The sequence below is a fragment of the Miscanthus floridulus genome, chromosome 7 (assembly GCF_019320115.1).
Source record: "Miscanthus floridulus cultivar M001 chromosome 7, ASM1932011v1, whole genome shotgun sequence".
NCBI classification, from domain to species: Eukaryota; Viridiplantae; Streptophyta; class Magnoliopsida; order Poales; family Poaceae; genus Miscanthus; species Miscanthus floridulus.
In genome coordinates, this window is record NC_089586.1 from 74,803,187 (window position 1) to 74,825,276 (window position 22,090).

Here is a 22,090-nt window from a genome sequence, read left to right on the forward strand (position 1 = left end):
ACCTTACACTAAAATTCCATATACGATAACAAATACATATTTGCGTATAGGTCAATGTTACCATCAATGTGTATCAACACATTATAATTTAACCACCTCACGTGTACCTCAGTAGCATTCTTCTAGTACCTCATGTGTGCACCATTTTGGTGGACTACGATGCATAACGATATCTGTGGTTTGCTGTGAGAGGAAAACATTGTATCATGGTTGATAAGGCCTGGCTGAAACCAACATGCATGGAGAGGCTAGCTCCTGGTCGAGGGTCATTTTATAGGGGCTAGCAGTCATGGTACATTTTTATTTTTGAACTAAAGTTGTCGGAGTAGGTGGGAGCAGTGTTCCAACTGTTGTGGCCATGAGAGCACTGTTGGCATGTGAGGAGCATCTACACATCACTGTCGGTTTTAGTTTAAAAATCGACAATGAATTGAGCCTTCTGTGTTGGTTTGAGCAACTGACTGTGATAGAAGCTATCACTGCCGGTTTTAAAACCAAAACCGACAGTGAAGGGCCCTGCTGCTATCTTTTAGTAAAAAAATATAAAAAAACATTGTCGGTTTGGAGCCTGCCATCGTAGCCTTTTTGTAAAAAATATAAAAAAGTTTGGCCCGCCTGAGATTCGAGTGTGGGTCACGGGGTCAAGAGTGCGCGGCCTTAACCGCTGAGTTAGGATAGGGAGTTCGGTTAGAATGTTTTTATTTTTTTCTTTTATCCCATCGTAATGCACTACTAAATAATAAATGCAAAATCAAAAAAGTTTGGCCCACCTGGGATTCAAGCGTGGGTCTCAGAGTACAGAGTGCGCGGCCTTAACCGCTGAGCTAGGATAGGGAGTTCGGTTTAGTTTGTTTTTCTTTATATATTTATTAATAGAAATAATGCAGCTAGTTTATATTCTAAAATAACACAAAAATTTGTGTCTTGATTATTTAATTCTATGATAATTAATTAATGGTCTATAATTATCAAATAATAGTGTTTGTGAACATCATCTTAATATTTGATTACATAGTCAATAATTAAATTATAGAGATGCGCACAAAATATAAATTAAATATTCAGTGCGAATTACTGATACAACATCTGCATAATGATTACATAGTTAACAATAATCTAACTATCTTTAGGTGTATCAATAATGAGGGCCTCATTGTGATCAATTCATACGTAAGCAGGTTCGTCACTCTCTTAAAGGATAGGTAGGGGTACGTTCGCCCCGAATGGATGCATTTCCTGATAGCTCCTGTAGTCTTCTTCGTCCGTCACTCCATCGACACCTACAATCTTCCTTTTCCCTTCTAGGACTACTTTTAGCCTTCCTTTTGTCTTGTTGTCCCTTGCATAGAAGACTTGCATAACATCTCTTGCAAGGACGAAGGGGTTGCCTCTGTATGCGGTCTTAGTGAGATCAATGGTAGTGAACCCTTTGCTGTCAGTGTTGATTTCCTCGAGCTGGACCCACTGGCAGCAAAAAAGAGCTGTCTTCAATGGACCATAGGCTAGCTCCCATATCTCCTCTATGAAACCATAGTATGTCGCCTGCACATTGTCGTTCTCGTCGTGAGCATCAAAAGAAACACCACAATTTTGGTATGTGCTCTTTCCATCTTGTTTTTTGTGTAAAATGTGAATCCATTGATCTCATACCCTTGGTACTTAAGATATGTACTCAAAGGCCCCTTGGCTAAGGCATCCAGTTGATTATCCAACTTTATTCCTAGCAAGCGACATTGCAACCAGCTGACAAATTCCTCCTTATGTTTTTTATGTAGCTAAGCATGTGACCTGCTCAGATACAGAGTTTGCAGCGATTGCCTGTGCTCGTTAATGTATGGCATCACACCCTCGGTTTGCTAGAGAACAGTGAACTGTGCCTGTCTGAAAGAAACAGGGTCATCTACTATAACAGATTTCTCTCCAATCGTTCCTTTGCCACGTAGTCTTCTCTCATGACAAGATTCTATAACTCCGACCCTTTTGATGTCTAGATAATATGTGCAGAAATCAATGGCCTCCTCCGTTGACCATCTTTCAACCATGCCCCATTCTGGCCTGGATCTATTCCTAACATACCTCATAAAAACTTTCATCAATCTTTCGAAAGGAAACATCCAGATGAATGAGCAGATGCAATGAGATATCAAAGTAAGTCGGCGGGAAATGCATCTCAAGCCTAACGAGAGTTTTGGCTATGTCCCGCTGCAGCTGCTCTAGCGTGGACACATCAATGACCTTTTCTGAGATCACGTTGAAGAACGAGCAAAGCTTTATGATTGGGGCACGGACCTTTAGGGGAGGATACCACGCAGGGCAACAGGGAGCAGCTGAGTCATAATGACATGACAGTCATGGGCCTTCATAGGGCCATAGTTGAACTTGAGTTCTCTCATGTTCACTAGCCTCTTCGGGTTTGCACAGTAGCCCATCGGGACTTTGAGTTCATTGAAGAAAGAAATAAGCGCACACTTTTCTTCCTTCTTCAATGTCCATGACGCAACCGGAAGTTCAAATTGGCCATTCTCTAGCTCCACAGGATGCAGCTCCTTCCTGATTCCCAAGTGTTGTATGTCCAGGCGTGTGGCTAGTGAATCCTTCGATGTCTCCTCGGTGTCCATCACGGTGTTAAGAGTGTTAGCGCACACATTTTTAGTGATGTGCATGGGATCAAGACAGTGCCGTACACTCAGAAATGGCCAGTAAGGTAGTTTCCAGAAAACTGATTTTTTTCTTCCAAACGCTCCCATCAGGCGCTGCTACTGCATTGACCCCCTTCCTAAGGACAACCTCCAATTTATTGAGTTCTATAAGTATCGCAGGCCCATCTCGATATTTTGGAGCTAAGCATTTCTCAATAGCACCATTGAAATCTTTTCTGTTCCTACGGTAAGGGTGATCCTTAGGTAGGAACCTACGGTGTCCCATATAAATTATCTTTGAGTTATTTTTGTAGACTTACCACATCGGTGTCGTCCAAGCACTCGACACATCTAGTATAGCCTTTTGTCTTCTCTCCGGACAACGAACCTTGACCTGGCAGGTCGGTGATTGTAGCGATAAGTACTCCCTTGATCGTGACATGTTCCTTTTTGTACTCATCCCAAACATCCGACACACCCTTTTCAAACATCTTCACTAGTTCATCGATCACTGGTTCTAGAAACACATCGATGTCATTCCTAGGCTGTCTTGGCCCTAGGATTAGTAGTGACATCTGGATGTACGACCGCTTCATACAGACTCAAGGTGGAAGGTTGTATATATAGAGTGCACTGGACCGGTGCTATGATTGCTTCTAACCTAGTCGAAAGGATTCATCCCATCTGTGCTCAAAGCAAACCAAAGGTGCCTTACCTCTCCACCAATGTCCTTATAGAACATAGTATTGACAGTCCTCCAGTCATGCCCATCGGTGGGGTGCCTCATCATTGTATCTTTCTTACACTCTTCGCCATGTCAGCGCAACAGCTTGGCTGACTTTGCACATGCAAACAGCCTATGCACCCGGGGAGCTATAGGGAAATACCAAACGACCTTTACAGGACCTCCTCTGGTCTTGGTGTCCTCATCTGACGGCCCTTCCTTGTACCATAGAGCTTCACACTTGGGGCACTTGTCTAAGTCTTTGTATTTTTCTCCACGGTACAATATGCAATCATTGGAACACGCGTGGATTTTTTCAACCTCGAGGCCGATGGGGCAGATTATTTGCTTGGCCAAGTGTGTCTTTTCTGGCAACTCGTTTTTTTCTGGGAGCATTTTTCTTATTATACCTAACAACTAATCGAAGCCTTTATTGCTCAATCTGTTTATCGATTTGAACTCTAACAGCATGATGTCGGCTTCTAGTTTGCTCATTGGACAATTCCTATATAATGGTGTTTTGCCATCTTGTCTCATTTTCTCTAGCTTTCTTAGCTGTCTTTCACTAAGACATCCGGTCTCTACATTACATAGTAGCTAAGAAATACCATCGTTATCCTCGGTGTTGCCATCTAGCGTGTTCCTAAACACATTATTAATTGTGACCATAGGTTTCGTGTTGACACCGGGTTCCTCATCAGCATCGTGGATGGCTACGTCAGGCATGTCCACATCATCATCGATTTCCTACAGAACATTCACACCAACCTTGCCATGCATAGTCCATATCATATAGTTTGGCATGAACCCCCTGGTAATCAAGTGCGATCATATAGACTCAATTTGACGAAAGTTCCTATAATTCTTGCAATCTTTGCATGGGCAGAAGACAGGGTTCGCATTCCCAGCATGGGCTTTGGCATTGGTGATAAACTGCCTGACGCCATGCATGTATCGCTTGTCCGTTCGGGGCAGATGCATCCACTCTCGATCCATGTCTGCACAAAAAAATACTGAGACTGTAATTACAAAGAATTAATAAGAAATCGAGCTTCATGAACAACAATTGTAGCTCGAAAGTACCATTTTTGGAAAACATTATTGTACACTAATTAATGGAAAATTAAAATTGGTAGCCTGGCCCTGTAAATTGAAAATTGTAGTAAAAAACAATTATTGCACAATATTGAAGAACAACTATTCTACTCTACTTCTAAGAACTAATTATAGTATCACATACTAACAATGATGATCTTGACCACCATGGAATAATTAGCTAGGAATTTAAATGTGTTCATAGACACCAACCTTTTGGATGATGGATTCACCATAATTTGAGCCTGGCGCAAATGTCCAATTGAAAAAGTGCTCTCTCGAATGGAGAAAGAACTAGAATGAGAATCAAGCAATATAGCCATCAAAACAAAGCTAATTAAGCAACAAAATCAAAGAAGTCGATGTTTGTTACTAACCTTAAAGCAAAAAGATCAAGCCATTCTTCAAAATCCAAGCACTAGCTTCATGGTGAAGAGCAGCCGCAACAATGGAGGGAAGGGTCCAAACGCGCACCTCTGTTCTCAGGATGGAAGAGAGGAGGAAGGAGAGAACAGCTGCAGCCTTTTGTGTTGTAGGTTTATCACCGTCGGTTCTTGGCTAGAACCGACAGTGATAGAGCCCAATCACTGTCGGCTCTTGGCTTAAACCGGCAGTGATGAGTGCCCACAAAAACACTACCGGTTCAAGCCACAAACCGGTAGTGATGTGGTCCTTCACTGCCGGTTTTAGCCCAGCCCCAATCATTTTTTTCATTTTCAAGCTCATAACCGGCAGTGAAGGTACATCACTGCCGGTTCTCATAAATCCGATAGTGATGATGCCGGCAGTGATGTGCAAATCTAGCGTAGTGATATATATACACACGCTTAGTCTTGTCGTTCCATATTTCTTCATATACCGGGCATGGGCACCACCCATCCACCAAACAAAAGACGAAACGACGATGGCGACGGTACACTGGCACTAGTAGCACTACAGTGCGCACGTCTCTTCAACGCGTACGCTCCATGCACACACATGGTCGTACCCGGTAGGTAACCGACGCCGAGCGAGCGAGGCCCGTGGAAATAAGCACTCAAGTACAAACAAAAGTTTTATTTACTAAAGGAAATAAGCACTCGAGTACAAACAAAAGTTTCAGCCTTTCCCGAGAGAAGGAATAATCGAAGAGATAAGTTAGAAAAACTAAAAGTCTAAATAACTGAATGAAATGGAAACTAAGCTTCAATTTTATTCTAGAATTTCCATCCGAACTTAGTGAGGATACCATGCTATTAATAACCAAGACAAACATTCTTTCTTGAAAATAGCTTTGGACCTGCCAAGGTCTTTTTTTTAAGATAATGAAACAAAGTTCAAGCCTCTATCGTCTGGGGATGTTACACAACTGATCCTGCCAAGGTCATTTGACCTCCACTGACAAAAGAAATAATAATATACTACAACCATTGTGAACTGAGCAAATGCAGAAATGCTCCAACAACATAGCCTAAAGGGCACATTAAGCTCAACTAATAGTAAGTGTAAAACTCTGCGGCATGGTGAACTGCCCTGTGTGGGAGCGTTTTTACATGGCTAAATTTAAAATGGTCGGGTCGTGGTGGTGAGCAGGCCCGGCCTTGGAGGGTTCGAGCTGTGCCACCGCACTAGGCCCTCGACCCCAAGGGGCCCAACCCCATATGTGAAGGTATAGGTATAGTATTCCCTGGCCCACAGAAAAATTCAGGAGCCCAAGACTCCTTGCGTGTTGCGTCGACCTGGCCTCCACAGTTCCGCGTCCGCGTCGTTTCGTTCTTCGCCTTCCGCCACGCGGCTTCTTTGGTTCTTCCCCGCTTCAACCTCCGAGCCTACGCCGATGCGCATCGTGGCATCACCGTCGCCAATCGGCTGTGCACCCGCTAGTCGCGGCAATGACCAGCGTCCACCGGGCGGGTGGCCATCGGCGTCGCCCAGGCCCACTCGGTCTCTCTGTTCGAGCGTTCTGGGAGGTACCAATTGCCCCTAAGCCCTTGATTGATGTATGTCAAGAATATATATGTTAAATCAATATTTATTTTTCTTTGTCTCCGATCTTTAATCTTTAGAATACAAGACTTGGCGTCTTGGCCACTTGGGACTCCTCTGAAATTGTGATTTGGGATTTACTGTGCAGCTAGGGCAGTGAATAATCATTTTCTCTAGTCCTCCACCTGGTAATTTACTAGCACTCATTTTTATTATGATGTTGGATTCAATCTAGTATGACATATTTTTTATATATAAATTTACTATTTACAGTGAGCTCATGTTGCCCAAAAAGCACGCATCTGGAAGTGAGAAAAGAAAAAAGAAGAGAAGGATAGATGACTTGATACAATCACAAAGAGGAGCTATTGATAAAGTTTTTAAGAGTAATACAAGCACTTCAAGAAATCCAGATGAGTGGGCAATAATTGTTGTGGAGGAAATGACTTCGCATCAGCAAATGTTACATGAAAATTTTAAGGTAAGAAATATAATTTGTTTGATAAACATGTTTTTTGTATGTATTACACTTATTATAAACATCATTATATCATTAGATTTGTATTAAGGGTCTATTTTAATGGCTTCGCTCCAGGCCTATAAATTGGTAGGACCGGGCCTGGTGGTGAGTGGTGGCTGTTAGTTGATCTCCACCAATAGGCCCAACGGCCTATTGGGCCCTTGGATCTGCACCCTGATCGGGGGCGCCCAACCCTAATATGGTTGGTGGGCCCCTGTCGTACAACACTATAAAGATATGTGAGGTTCATGGCGCTAACTACGAGGTTGACCGGAGCCGCCGTTACCACCTACAGAAAACCTAATCCGATCTAAAGTGAGTGCTGCCAGCGACGGGAAGCCCCACCGACTCCACTGTCGTCACTGCATCGCCACCACAACGCCTACAACGCCACGGTAATGACGTCCACGCTATTGTGGCGCAACTGTGCCAGGGCAAAGACTAGGGCTACCAAGGTACACCAACAGATGCCCTTTACCCGCTAGATCTACACCTAAAGTTTAGAGCTTAATCTAACAATGGTACCAGAGCCAAGGCTACCAGTGTGTAGATCTAGTATGGGGTAAAGGATTGAAAAGAAATAAAAGAAATCACAAGGGTTTGATCCATTTCGGAATGAAACCCTAACCCGAACCGAGTAAAAGAAAATTGAAAAGAGACGAGGGGGTGGTGGACGTCACTGAACTCCCGGTCATCACCACCACCACGCGGGGAAAGGTGCTGCACCGCCGTCTTCGTCGACGCTTGGCAAGAAAAGAACAGACCTCCTTTTGGATCTGAGCAGACAGAAGGGGTTCCCTAACCCTAACCCCAACTGGGTGAAGGAAAGAACAAAAGAAGAGGGATTCGGCCTTGAAGAGAATCAAAGCCGAACCCTAACCCTACAAAGCACTCACTGGGGAAGAAGAACAGTGACTCCAGTGAGTCAAACCCTAACCCTAACCCTAACCCCAAATCGGTTCAACTTCAAAAGGAAAAGAAAGAAGATCTAAAAGAGAAGAAAGGGAAGAGGGGAAGGGGCTTATCTCGTAGATCTCGAATCAAAATTGAATTGGGTTCAATCGAACCCTAACCCTAACTCGCGACGAGGAAGGGGAAGAGAGCAATTCGGTACAAATAGAAAAGAAAAGAAATCAAATGAAAGAGATGAACCAAATCAAATGAAACAAATCGGGGAAAAGAAACCCTAACCCTAGATCCCCAAATCGGTTGAATCTGAGAAGAACAAACAAGATCCAAATCAGAGAAGAAAGGGGAAAAAGGGAAGGGATCTACCTCACCATACACCATGCTGCCACCTTGTCGGCGCACGAGAAGAAGCCGCTGCTGCCGCTAGGGCACGACACCCACCGGTGCAGCTACTACGAAGCCTCTAGCGTATGGTGCCACGGCCAGGCCGCTCAACGGCGGCGCGCTCACCCGTTGGGGAGCGCACACGCTAGCGAGGGGGCTGGTGAGGGGGCCATGGCTCTGTCGTCCTCGCTCGCTCTCGCTCGGTGTCATGGCTGCGCTGAGAGAGGAGAGGAGAGCGGCGAAGAGAGAGCGAAGAGAGAGAAGCAGAGAATGTGAAATGAGATAAGGTTTCGGGTGAGATGGTCGTGGCGGCGGTTTTTGTTCACCCGAGAACCATGCACAGCCGTCGGATCTGATCCAATGGCGACCAGAGAACAGGCCAGAATCGGCCTAGGCAGGCGAGGACTTTCCCGGCCTAGGCCCTGGTTGCGGCCTGGCTGTGGGTGAGGCACCGTGAGCGGACGCGCGCGCGAAATGGGCCTAGGCTGCGCTGGCGCGTTGCTGGGCCACGCGCAATGCTGCGCGCTGCTGCTGCGCTGCTAGGCCAGGCACTGCTCTGGCTTGCTGGGCTGTTTTACTGCTGTAGCTGGCCAGGCCAGAAGAATAGCATGAATAGATTTGAAGTTTATTTAATTTTCAGAAGCAGATTTCGATGAATTGTCTAGTTTAATATCTCTGTTAAAATTTGAACCAACGGGATAATTTTTCAGAGAATATTTGAGAAAAGATTAATGCTTCTGAAACATAGATAATGAATTTTCATGTTTCCGCTGCTAAAGAAATTGTTTATTCTCCAGTTATTTTGAACCAACGTGATATGTAATTGGAGAAAAAGAGATTTTCACATGATTATGATGTTGTTATTTTTTGACCAACGTTGTTAATAACAATATCGTAATTTTAATGATTTATGCATTAATTCTATTTCTGCCCAATGGTGATGTAGAATTAATGTATAAGAACAGTTGTATGTTTTGATTTTGACCAACATTGGAATCAAGGCATGCAATTGTTGTTATTTTTTATGTTAAGAAAAGTTTGACCTAGCTTTCATCTTGACTAAGGTGGACTGGGTAGTCACCTCACCGTGTTACACATAGCTTGTGGCACCGGTGAGGGAGATAAACGAGGATGATTCCGCTTGGGCAACTAAAGAGAGGATTTTGAATCCCAAAAGATGTCCTATGACCTTGAGCATAGGAAGTGGGTCACTGTCAACAAGAAATATTTGGTTGTGATAAAGAACATGATTGAGCCTGCAATTGTGGGCTCAATCCCAGAGTGTGACACGATCACCGAGTACCTCGATAGAATAAAGAGTCAGTTCATTGGCTCTTCAAAGACATATGCTACCCAGCTGATAAAAGCAGCTGGTGACAGAGAGTTACTCTGAAAATAGTGGATAAGAGAGCTCATAATGCGTTGTCGAAATTATGGCACTATCGATGAGGCCATATTTCGAGGGGGAGAATAGAAAGACTAGTTAAGAATAATATTCTTCCTCCATTAGAGCTCTTAGATTTAGAACAATGCAGAGAATGCATAAAAGGAAAGTATGAAGAAAATTAAGAAAGATGCCAAATGAAGCGCAGGAATTTTACAGATTACTCACATAGACATCTGTGGTCTGTTTCCTGTAAAGAGTGTGGATGATTATGATTCGTTCATAACATTCACAGATGATTACTCCCATTATGGCTACATTTATCCAATCAAAGAAAGAATAGAAGTATTGGATAAATTTAAGATATTTAACGCAAAAGTTGAAAACCAAAACAATTTAAAGATTAAAATAGTCAGGTCTGAACGTGGGTGGAGTACTACGGTCGGCATACCGCATATGGCCAAGTTTCTGGACCTTTTGCAAGGTTCTTATAGGAGAATGATAGAGTAGCCCAGTATTCTATACCGGGCGAACCTTAGCAGAATGGAGTAGCTGAAAGTCGCAATCGTACCCCGATGGATATGGTGCGCAGTATGATAAGTTACTCCACCTTACCGTTGAGCCTGTTGATAGAGGCGTTAAAAACTGCCATTCATATTCTCAATAGAGTACCAAGTAAGTCAGTGCCCAAAACACCATATGAGTTCTGGACAGGAAGAGTACCTCACTAAACCACTTACATGTATGGGGGAGTCCTGCTGAGGCTAAAGTATTTAACCTAAACATTGGAAAGATAGATCCCAAAACAGTGTGATGCCATTTCATTGGTTACCCAGAAAAGTCAAAAGGTTTTCATTTCTACTGTGCAGACATACATATAAAGTTTGTGGAAACGAGACACATTGTCTTCCTAGAGGATGAAATGATGAGGGGGAGTATGGTAACTCAAGAAATTGACCTTGAAGAGAAGCGAGTGTATGCGCCCACTCTAATGATTGTTGAGCCAATTTTCTCACTACCTGCTATCGCTGCACTGACAGTGCAAGATACTGTGGTGCCAGCACCTGTTGTTATTCTATCAGTGGCAACAATGAATGACGATAAAGATTCTGTTCTTCAGGATCCTATAGAACCTATTGCCACACATGAGGGGGAGCAACAACAGCCTCAAACAGAAGATGTGCCAAATGTGGAGGCCCCTAGAAGGTCTCAAAGAGTTAGAAAATCAGCTATTTCTGCTGACTATGAAGTATACAATACTAAGGAATTTTAAATAGAGGATGATCCCACCTCATTTGAAGAAGCCATAAGAAGTGATCATTCATCAAAGTGGCTTGAGGCCATGGAAGATGAAATGAAATCAATGAATGCCAATAAAGTTTGGGACTTGAAAATAATTCCTAAAGGAGCCAAAACAGTAGGGTGTAAATGGGTCTATAAAACAAGACTTGACTCTCAAGGGAATATAGAGAGCTATAAAGTGAGACTTGTGGCAAAAGGCTTTACGCAAAAAGAATGGATTGATTACAATGAGACCTTTTCTCTAGTCTCATGTAAGGATTCCTTCAGAATCATAATGGCATTAGTGGCATATTACGATTTAGAATTACATCAGATGGATGTAAAGACGACATTTCTCAACGGGGACTTGGAGAAAAATGTTTACATGGCACAACCGAAAGGTTTTGTCATGGAAGGAAAAGAACGAATGGGATGCTGCCTAAAGAAATCCATTTATGGATTAAAACAAGCTTCAAGACAGTGGTACTTGAAGTTTGATAAGACAATAAGGAATTTTGGGTATAAAGAGAATGTTGAGGACAATTATGTCTATGGAAAGTTTAAGAATGAGAAGTTTATCTTCCTTGTCCTGTATGTGGATGATATCTTACGTGCTAGTAGTGATGTCAGTCTACTACTGGAGACAAAGAAGTTTTATCAAAATTTGATATAAAAGATCTTGGTGAACCTTCGTTTGTTCTAGGGGTCGAGATTCACCGCGATAGAAGTAAAGGGGTATTAAGACTGTCACAAAAGGCATACATAGAAAGAATCTTAAAGAAATTCAGTATGCATAAATATAGTCTTTCACCTGCTCCTATAGTCAAGGGCGATAGATATGGGGATTTTCAATGCCCTAGGAACCAATATGAGATCGATCAAATGAAAGTGGTTCCATATGCTTCAGCTGTCGGAAGCTTGCAATATGCTCAAGTATGTACGCTCCCTGACTTGGCATTTGTTACCGGGTTACTTGGCAGATTCCAGAGCAATCCTAGAATAGAACACTGGAAATTAGTAAAGAAAGTCTTACGTTATTTGCAAGGAACGAAAGGCCTCATAATGACGTATAGAAGATCTGATTCACTCTATATAGTGGGATATTCAGATTCTGATTATGCGGGAGATGATAGAAAATCCACGTCTAGATATGTATTCACTCTCGCAGGGGGAGCTATTTTATGGAAAAGCTCAAAGCAAACCATCACTACATCGTCCACAATGTATGCCGAGTTTGTAGCATGTTATGAGGCAACGGGGCATGTGAACTGGCTAAAGAAGTTCATACCCGGTTGAAGGGTCGAGATGGCGACTAGAGGGGGGTGAATAGTCCTTTTTAAAACTTAATCACGTTGGCTAACCGAAACAAGTGCGGAATTAAAACTATCGGTCTAGCCAAGACTACACCCCTCTATCTATGTTCACTAGCACCTTGCAAAGATACTAATCAAGCAACAAAGGTGTCGGGCTAGCTAGAGCTCTCCTAACCAATTCTAGAAGCAAGGTCACACAAACCTATGCCACTAGTACTTTAAGCAACAAGGAAGCTCCTACACATGCTAGTAAGTAAAAGCACAAAGCCAACTAAGCTCACTAGCAATGCTCAATAACAAGGCAACCAATGCCAAATTAGAGAGCGCAATTACTTAGCTACACAAACTAAGTAATGTGACTAACAAGGTTACACAAACCAAATTAGCCACGCAAGGGAGCTACTTCTATGCTACAAAAGCATGAAGGTAACTAGCAAGCTACACAAGCTAACTAATTACAAAAGCAACAACACAAGCTTAATGTATATGAAAGTAAACGCAAGCTTGTGTAACGGGGATGCAAACCAACGGGAAGAACAAGGGTTGACATGATGATTTTTCTCCCGAGGTTCACGTGTTTGCCAACATGCTAGTCCCCGTTGTGTCGACCGCTCACTTGGTGGTTCGGCGGCTAATTAGCATCACCCGCTAAGCCCGCACGTCGGGCGCCGCAAGAACCTACCCCTTGAGGGTAGCTCAATGACACGCTTTACTAAAGTTGCTCTTCGCGACTCCCGCGGGGCGAGCACAATGCCCCTCACAAGCACTTCTCCGGAGCGCCGCACAAGCTTCTTGCGGGCTTCCATGGAGACCACCACCAAGCCGTCTAGGAGGTGGCAACCTCCAAGAGTAACAAGCACCACTGGCTTGCAACTCGATCACCTAGTGCCACTCGATGCAACCTCACGATGTAATTGCACTAGAATCGCTCACTCACACAATCGGATGATCACTATCAAGTATGTGTGAGATGGAGGGCTCCTAAGCACTCTCAAGCATGGACACAAAGTCCCCCAAGGTGCTCCACACCAGCCATGGCCAAAGGCCACTTCTATTTATAGCCCCAAGGGCTAAACTAGCCATTACCCCTTCACTGGGCAAAAATCGGGCTGACCGGACGCTCCGATCGTGTTGACCGGACGCTGGACCTCAGCGTCCGGTCGCCCACAGACGGCCACGTGTCCCGGTTCCAACGGTCACTTGACTTGACCGGACGCAGTAGCTTTCAACTGACCGGACGCTGAACCCCCAGCGTCCGGTCATTTCCAGTAAGGTACCGACCTCGACCGGACGCGTCCGGTCACACTTGATCGGATGCAGCCAGCGTCTGGTCACACTCCAGCTTCTGCGTCACTGTACGTCAGCCTGACCGGACGCAGCCTGCCAGCGTCCAGTGCTTTCAGACCCAACGTCCGGTCAGTTGACCGACACCAGCGTCTTCGCGACCAACTCGTTTTCACTTCTAACTTCATGACCCTTGCTCCAATGTGCTAACCACCAAGAATTTGCATCCGGCGCAATAGAAAATAGGCATTCCATTTTCCCGAAAGCGCCGAATGTACACCACCTCTTTTGTAAATGTGCCAACATCACCAAGTGTACACCACCATGTGTATGTATGTTAGCTTTTCACAATCATTTCCCAAAGGATGTTAGCCACTCAACTTGCCACGCCACTCGATCCTAGCGACGATGCAAAGTTAGATCACTCGAGTGGCACTAGATGACCGATATGCAAACAAGTTTGCCCCTCTTGATAGTACGGCCATCTATCCTAAACCCGGTCATAAACTTCTCTATACACCAATGACCGGTGAAATGAAATGCCTTAGGTTATACCTTTGCCTTGCGCATTCCATTCCATCTCCTTTAATGTCGATGCAACACATGCACCAACACGATCAACAATGATATGATCCACTTCATATCATCACATGATCATATTGGTTCATCGATCTTGACTTCACTTGCTCTTCACCATTGCCATCGTCCATCGGCGCCAAGTCTTGCTCAAGCTTCACCGCCACGCGGTCCATCACTCCAAAGCCTTCGACTTGCCCTTCACGCCTGCAACCGGTCCATCAAGCCAAGTCTTGTCTTGATCTTCTCCACCTTGATCACATGACTCAATGTCATGTCTCATGTGCATTTACGCTCCTTCATCATCACATGTGTGAGCTTTGCAACATCTCCAAGCCATTTTCACCTTCATAGCATATGTTGCTCACACACATGTACCTGTGGACTAATCACCTGTGTATCTCACATAAACACAATTAGTCCACCTAAGTTGTCACTCAATTACCAAAACCAAACAAGGATCTTTCACCGGTTTGAAGGTGGTTGACGACATCTATAGACCACTTAAGTTATACTTCGATAATAATCCGACAGTACAGTATTCTCACAACAATAAGTCAAGTGGTACTGCCAAACACATTGACATAAAGTATTATGTTGTGAAAGATAAAGTCCGGGATAATGTCATAAGTTTTGAGCATATAAGTACCGAAAAGATGCTCGTGGATCCGCTTACAAAAGGCTTATCACCCAACGTGTTCAGAGAACATGTAGCTAGCATGGGTTTAAGGGAAAGCCTAAAATTCCTGGACAAAAGAAGGCCTAAAGTTAAGTATCTATTTCAGAACAGAGTAGTGTATTGTAGCTGTTAAATCTATCGGCAATTGATCGTGACGATGAAACATGCTCTATGCGCTAATCTATAATGGATTGAATAAAAGTAAATGAAATTAAAAGACGGTAGTGAGATTAAGGGGGGAATGTCAGTTGATCTCCACCAATAGGCTCCCTTGGATCTGCGCCCTGATTAGGGGCGCCCAACCCTAATACGGTTGGTGGGTCCCTGTCGCACGACACTATAAAGATAGGTGGAGTTCACGACTTTAACTACGAGGTTAACCAGAGCCGCCGTTACCACCTACAGAAAACCTAATCCGATCTAAAGTGAGTGCTACCAGCGATAGGAAGCCCCACCAACTCCGCCGTTGCCACTGCATCGCCACCACGACGCCTACAACGCCACGGTACCGGCGTCCACGCTGCTGTGGCGCAACTGCGCCAGGGCGTAGACTAGGGCTACCAAGATACACCAACAGATACCATTTACCCGCTAGATCTACACCTAAAGTTTAAAGCTTAATCTAACAGTGGCCGGTAATCATCATGATCGATCGATCGATTCACCGAACCTTTCCCTCTACCACTACTTACGGTAGGGTTATTAGACATCCCTGGTACTTACAGCCGCTGCCGCTGCCGCTGCACGCTGTGGATGTTCTCCCGTCAGCCCTGTGTTCGCCTCGTCGCTTTGACGACCAATATAACCGCGCTTAAAAAAATATATAATCGCTGGCTGCTTGACAATTGCCTATTTGCCACAATGATTTCTTTGCTTAGGGTCCCGCGGGGTTTTGTGTGTGACGAACTGGCAATCGATCGGGGACGCCGCCGCCGATAGACGGATCATCCTTGGCTACTAGTGTTTTCCCATCCTTTGGTACGTTGCCTTGTGTATTTCTGCGTGCAATAGTGCTCATGCATATACAGGAGATCCCTGCCTACTTTTTTCCTCTCCTCTCATAAATTCAATTACTGTAGCAACAGCGATGTGGCTGCATGGATGAATTGAGAACGGGTTCGTGTTATCTATTCCGTGCGCAATATACTGCCTCCGTCTCAAAGGGAATAATTCAATTATACGTTGCTGCGTGTCAAATAAAATGGTTTTATCATATTGATAACTCTAAATTAATTTATTATGAAAATACGTTTCGTAATTATAGAAGGTGACCAGGGCTGCGGGCGAACAGACCATGACCATGTCCTGATGTCCATACTAGTACCGCTGCTCGCTGCTCAGGTCACTACTGGGTGGCAGCAACATCAAGAGCAGCTTGGGTTGTAGTACTAGTAATATCAGGCGATGATCGGGCTCCTCGATCAATCAAAAGCCAAAGAAGATGACGGTGCGTACGGTAGGTAGACAAAAGAAAGAGGGCATAAACTAAAGCTGATACTACTGGGCATACAGCAACTGTGCGATGGCGCTAGCAGCTGCTCTGCAATGGGAATTGGGAAGGAACAAAGCTGTGGGTAGGGTACTCAAAATACAACTAGAGCGACCAGTCGTGGTGCTCTACGCTCTACTAGTGGCTAGCTAGTGCAGTGGGCGCGGCTAGATTGGGATCTCCTGCTTCTTGTGCGAACACAGCAACAGGCACGGGCGCATGCCCTCCAGCACGAGCGCACGCGTAGGTACCCTCGTCGGGGCGAGGGATGCCTGTCTGTGTCTGGCTAGTGGCTACCCTAAGAGACTTAAATTCATCTTTGGATCGTGGAGTCGGTGCCACGAGTCTTGACGTCATGGATCCGTTTCCCTACAACACTCGGTCCACTAGGCGGCACAGCGACAGTACGTGTCTGGATCGGTCCAGATACACGATGACAGGTCAAGACCACGATTCGATCCCCGACCGGCACCTCCAGCCAGGAGATCTGGTTGGAACCCCAATCGGAAGGCCTGGCCGTGGTGGGACCGTAGTCTGACTCCAACCCCCTTTTTCCGACCGAGAATACGTCGGACCTCTGCTTGCTACTCTTTCCCGACCGACACGATCGGGGCCGACTCGGAACGACCGATCGGGGACGTCCGCTCGGTGCGGGCCCGAGGAGCAGGCGGAGCAGATAAGGTAAGGCACTCAAGTCAACCGCAATACCGAGGACCGTACCCTACCATGCCCTACGCACCTGCAGGACGGTGTCGTCGGGCCATGTCAGACGGACAATGTACAGCCTGTCAGACACGTCAGAGCATAAACAGTATTATGGACGCCGTCGTTTTCCGTACCAGGCGAACATTGTACAGCCTACCAGATGCGTCAAAGCATAAACAATATTGTGGGCGCCGTCGTTTGCTGTACTAGGCGAACACTATGCAGCCTGCCAGATACAACAGAGCATGAACAATAAGGTGGGCGATGGCGGCGTAAACAGTATGACGGGCGACGGTGGCCATCCTGTACCCGATGGCGTGGGCAACAAGACTAGACAGCGCTCGTATACACACACTCTCTCTCTCTTTCTTAGTTGTAAGGACATCCCCTTCAACTATAAAAGAGGATGCACTCTCTCCTAAAATACGAGGACTCGACGACTCGACGGCTACACAGGCTACCGAACATGATCTCAACAGTCTCAACAGCTCGCAAGCTCGGGCACATAGAGACGCACACAGAGCACATGCTCTAACACTTAGCATACGTTTGAGCCCCGGTCACTCTCTTCCACTCGGACTATAGTCCAACCGGGCCTTTTACACCCTCACTTCATTCCTCACTAGTTTGTAACCCCACAGCAAACTTCGAGCACCTGGACTCAGGGCTAAAGTCACCAACCGACCTCAACTGGACGTAGGGCCCGTTGCCTGAACTAGTATTAATCATGTGTTATTGAATGCTAGGCCACATCCAATTACAACGCACGGTAAAACTACAAACATTTATTTGTTGGTCACATTTCGCACCGATAGTTGGCGCCGTCCGTGGGGAGGGCGCCGTGTGTTTTTTGGTCATCGGATGGCCCACGTTTCCACCATCTTCGGCATGGCGGGCTCGAGTGATACGATTCACTTTGGCTCGCTGGAGTTTCCCATGCTCCCATTTGTTGGGATGTGGGTTTCTCCCATCTTCGAGCCGCTCTAGACCTTCCTCTTTGGAAGTCTGGACTTCATCGCCGACTAGCTCGGCGTACTCCGCCTCCGCGAGGTGGCGCTCGTCCCGGCATCCACTGGAGGAGGAACGCCCTCTATCGGCCCCAGGTCTCTCGACGACCTCGACGTCGAGACACTCGCGCTCCACCTTGAGCCCATGCTAGGCTCAAACCCCACGATGAGTAATGTAGATGATATTCTTTACTCACTGTTTAACACCTTCCGCCAGCTCTCCGGAGGGACCCCGTTGTCCCCACCGCGACCGCCATATGACCGGTTCCCCTATGGCTTTGTGTCCCCCGTGGACGCATGCGCATGGGGGCTCTGGAGAATGCTGATGCTGCCCCCTCAAACGTCTGAGTTCATGGGGATGGCGGGCTACGCCCCTGCCTTCTTCCATGACCTCGTTGATGATGAGGCCAAAAGCGACGGCTCCAGCATCGACGACGTCATGGCACCTGGCCACTCTCTGTCTTGGGAGTGCGCTATGGCGGACGCCCTAGGACCACTTCGACAAGCTCATAGAGAGTCCATGCACCAACCATGCCTATCCCGTCAAACACCTCTACAAGGTTTGCGAGCTCCTCAAGCGCTTCCTGCAGCAAGCCGCCAAGCCAAAGGAAGGGAAAGGCAAGGAGGAGGTGGCCAAGAAACAAAGCGCGGCGGGCAAGGATGAAGATGGCTTCCCCGACTCTGAGGAATGCCTCATGATCTTTGGAGGATCCGACGCCATCCACTCCAAGCGCCAGCACAAGTACACTACAGAGTGGCATGTGCCGCCGAGTCGGCCATCCCCTCTTTCCTTAGCTGGTCAGACTCCCCGATCACTTTTGATCAGAGAGACCATCCTTCCAACGTCGCCCAACCATGTCGCTACTCGCACATCGTCGACCCCATCATTCATAAGAAGTGCCTCACCAAGGTGTTGATGGACGGAGGCAGCGGCCTCAACATTCTCTATGTCAACACCCTCGATGCCATGCGCATCCCCCGGTCGGAGCTCTACCCAGTGAGCTCTCCCTTCCACGGTGTGATCCCGGGGATGCAGGCATACTGCAAGTGCATCTAGCCCTTTAGTGGGTTTTGGATGATTGAATGACAACGTGATTAAAGGACTAGCCCGTTTGCTAAGTGTGGACAGGTAATAGGTTATCTCACAGGTACTTAATGAAAGCCAAAATGATGTGTTGTTGTATAAACAATCTAGTTCAAGCACAAGACAACAATGCAAATGGAATTCATACAAAGGCTTAATTATTGTGAGATTTCCATGTTCTATGTGAAAGCAAGCTTGTAAGAATTAATTAATGAGACATAAGGGATTGCATATGGATTGGTCTCATATTTGAAGCTTGCTAAATTGAAATGAAAAAAGATAACAATACATGAATGGATGATTCAACACAAGATGTGACTTGATGGCTTGAAATGGTGAAGATACCAAGGAAAGGCTTCGAGGTACTAAGCAAGGGTGAAGGGCAAGCGATGGCTTGGTGGCCGAAGAACCTAGCTAGGGTGAAGAAGAAAGTACTTGCATTTAGTTGAGGTACTAATCAAGCTATGATGGCCACGTTTATGTGGAGGATCAAATCACTATTGGAGTGTTTGATGGAAGTGACTTGATACATTTGGGATTATTCAAATTTGATGAATGGAATCAAGTCACATGCTCAAGATGGCTATGCTCAAGTGAAAAGATCAACATCAACATGTTAGCACCCTTACTTGATGAAGATTGGAAGGGATGACATCAATTCAAAAGAGAACAACTCAAGTGGTATAAATTCATTTTTCCTTTGATCTTGAGTTTAATAGGTATGCCGTACTATTAAGAGGGATGCATCATGTTGATAGATAATGTTTCATAAGTGCTCAAGCTAACCCATGTGAGTTTTGAGTATTTGAGCGACAAAAGAGCTAACTTTATCTTTGCTGGTCCGGCAATACCGGACGTGTCCGGTATTTACCCAGCAGTGCTAAAACTGTTGTTCTCGGGTTGGTTCGTCGGGAGTTCCGATGGTCGGGAGTCCCGGCAAGGGTCGGGAGTTCCGACATTTTGCACTTTAACTGACTTGGAGGGTTTGCTGTTCTGGTCATATCGGACGTGTCCGATATGCATGACCAGAGGCCAACGGCTAGTTTTCAAAAACCTTGAGGGTCGGGAGTTCCGACGTGAGTCGGGAGTTCCGACGGTCGAAAGTTTCGGCATGAGTCGGGAGTCCCAACACCTCACATACGTTAACTGAGTTACATGTTTTTCAAATTTGCTGAGGGTCGGGAGTTCCGACGGTCGGGAGTTCCAGCATTCATCAGGAGTTCCAACGCCTCACAACTTCACTGTAACTTAGTTACCATTGGCGCAGTATAAGTCATACCAGACGTGTCCGGTATTGCAACGGCTATAAAACGGCTAGTTTTCCCAAGGGAGCTACAAATACCCCCAAGCCTCCACCTTTGGAGGCTGCTGATTCTGCTGATACACACACACGTTTTTGAGCCTTGCCAACTCTCCCAACCCTCTCTTAGTGAGTGATTGATCAAATTTGCCAAATCAAATTGTGGGTTGAGTGAAATTCAAAAAGAGAGCAATCCAACCACTTGAGCACTTGTGCATATTGTCAATCTCGTGACTCGCATTTGTTACTCTTGGACTCTTCAGTCCTAGATGGTTAGGCATTGCCGGAGAGCACCCGAGAGATTGTGGTGTGCTTCGGAAAGTTTGTAACGGTCGATTCCGCCGCCTCGGAATCATCTAGTGGAAGGAGGAAAAGGACATGGAAAAGACTCCGGCTAGAGTGACCTTCGTGGTACCCTCTAGGGCTGACCTTCACTGGGTCGCCCGTAGCCCCCTCAATGGAGAGTAGGACTCGAACGAGTCCGAACTTCGGTAAAACAAATATCGTATTTCAATTTGCATTTCATTCGATATTTGTGTTACTCTAGCTCTTGTGCAGGTTCTCTGAGTATATTGTCATCTCTTGTAGGTACCTGCTGTTTGGCTTGAAGATAGAAATCAAAAGGAGCAAGTTTGGGGCTGCTTTATAGAAATTGTGTATTGATCACTGTGCCAGGCTGTTCTGCAGAACACGTGCATACCGGACACGTTCGGTATTTGAGCTCAGTGTTGAATTTATTTGATCCTTGCACTAATCGTTGTGATGCAGGATTGTGGCTCCTAGATTTATTTAGTATCTTTTACATTCTCCGTGGCTAACTTGTGAGGGGTGGTATTACTCTTATTTGGAGTTTCCATTTTGGAAACTCCCTTTACTAATCATTTCCACATTTAAAGGTGTTAATTTTCAGAAACGCCTATTCACCCCCCCTCTCTAGGCGGCATCCTAGGTCCTTTTAATTGGTATTAGAGCGAGGTTCTCACCTAAAGCTTCACCGCTGTGAGAAAAGGATGTCGACGCCTATCGAGTTGGAGCCGGTGCTTCTCCAAAATGATGGTTCAAACTTTCTACTTTGGTCAATACATGTACTCAATGCTTTTAGAGACATTAGTCCTCTTGTTGAGCATATTGTGGATGCAAGCATACCTCTTTCTATAGTTGATTGGAGCAACTACAAAAATTTGTCAAAAGAGGAAGAGATATGCGTGCAACTCAATGCTCAAACTATTAATATTATTTTGAGTACATTGAGTGTAGAGGTTCAAGATGAGGCAATCTTCAATGGACAACCACCTCCGAAGAGCTCTCATCTCATTTGGACTAGACTTTTTGATTTATATGGAAAATCCAAATGTGATGATGCACTTGAGATCGAGTCAATGGAAAGTATGTCCATTGTGTCATCATACAGTAAGAAGCCTCACAAGACCTCAAGAGCGCCGAGCTGGAGCAAGAAGTGCAAGCAACACATGACCAGCTATCTACCTGCAAATACTGGACGTGTCCGGTATGGCCGAGGCAGCAGACCGCAAGCAGCTGTTTGCAACGATGCTCAAGCCCGATGGCGACCAAGTGATGAGTCAACCTCAGTATCTCATGATACTTATCACTTGTGTCTTATGGCCAAGAAAAGCAAGAAAAAGAGTAACAAGAAAGATCAAGAAAAGGAGAAAGCACAAGTAGATCAAGATGAGAGTGATGTTGAAGTTAAAGACAACTACAACCTTGATCATCTCAACCGCAAAGACAAGT